This window comes from Rhinopithecus bieti, unplaced genomic scaffold (genome assembly GCF_001698545.2).
Source record: "Rhinopithecus bieti isolate Rb0 unplaced genomic scaffold, ASM169854v2 scaffold_14454, whole genome shotgun sequence".
In the NCBI taxonomy this organism is placed as follows: domain Eukaryota; kingdom Metazoa; phylum Chordata; class Mammalia; order Primates; family Cercopithecidae; genus Rhinopithecus; species Rhinopithecus bieti.
The window spans coordinates 463,838-465,335 of NW_016808228.1; positions in this window are offsets into that span (position 1 = coordinate 463,838).

The following is a 1,498-nucleotide window of genomic DNA, read 5'->3' on the forward strand; positions in this document are numbered from 1 at the left end:
ACACACACACACACACACACACACACACACACACACATATATAAAATAAATACTGAATTCTAAATTTTATGATATCATTGTATTGGGAGGATAGGGGAAGGGAAAGAGTTTTGTGTGGGGGTGTAAAAGTTAAATCCTCATTTCCTGTTTTAAGAACTCACAGATCATATCTAAAATAGAAAAATCAAGGAATAGCTGTACAAGCAAGTTATTTAGAAACTGGAGCTGGGCTCATGTCTGTAGTCTCAGCACTTTGGGAGGCCAAGGCAGGAGGCTCACCTGAGGTCAGGAGTTTGAGATCAGACTGGCCAACATGGTGAAACCCCATCTCTACAGAAAATACAAAAATTAGCCACGCGAGGTGGCGGGCGCCTGTAGTCCCAGCTACTCGGGAGGCTGAGGCACGAGAATCGCTTGAAGCCAGAAGGCGGAAGTTGCAGTGAGCCGAGATCATGCCACTGCACTCCAGCCTAGGTGACAGAGCAAGACTCTGTCTCAAATTAAAAAAAAAAAGAAAAACAAAAAACAAAAAAAACAGAAAAGAAACCAGGAGGCATATAGTGGAAGAAACAGCTGAAGAAGTTGGTTGAATCCAAGAAGCAGGTCAAAAGTAGAAAGAGTGGGGACTGCTTTTCACCATTGTTAACCTTTTAGTACAGTTTGACTCTTAAAATTATGTATGTGTATAACTTGACAAAAATAAAAACAAACTACTAAAAGGTCAGGGAGAAGGAGCAATAAAATAGGAGATTTAGGTGGAGAGATGGAACATGTTGTTCTTTGTATTTTATTTGTTATTATCATTATTTTTATCATTATTTTGAGATGGTGTTTCCCTCTTGTTGCCCAGGCTGGAGTGCAATGGCGCGATCTCAGCTCACCACAACCTCTGCCTCCTGGCTCCAAGCAATTCTCCTGCCTCAGCCTCCTGAGTAGCTGGGATTACAGGCACCTGCCACCAAGCCCGGCTAATTTTGTATTTTTAGTAGAGATGGGGTTTCTCCATGTTGGTCAGGCTAGTCTCGAATTCCCAACCTCAGGTGATTCACCTACTTTCACCTCAGGTGATTCACCCTCCCAAAGTGCTGGGATTACAGGCGTGAGGCATTGTGCCCTGCCTATTACTATTATTATTACTATTATTATTATTATTTTGAGAAGGAGTTTGGTTCTTGTAGCCCAAGCTGGAGTGCAATGGCCCGATCTTGGCTCACTGCAACCTCTGCCTCCTGGGTTCAAGCGATTCTCCTGCCTCAGCCTCCTGTAGCCAGCATTACAGGTGCATACCACCACACCTGGCTAATTTTTTGTATTTTTAGTAGAAATGAGGTTTCACCGTGTTGGTCAGGCTGGTCTCGAACTCCTGACCTCAGGTGATCCGCCTGCCTCAGCCTCCCAAAGTGCTGGAATTACAGGCGTGAGCCACCGCACCCCGCCTGTTCTTTACATTTTAAATTAAGGACTAGGGCACATCAAACTATTTAGTATGTGCAATGAA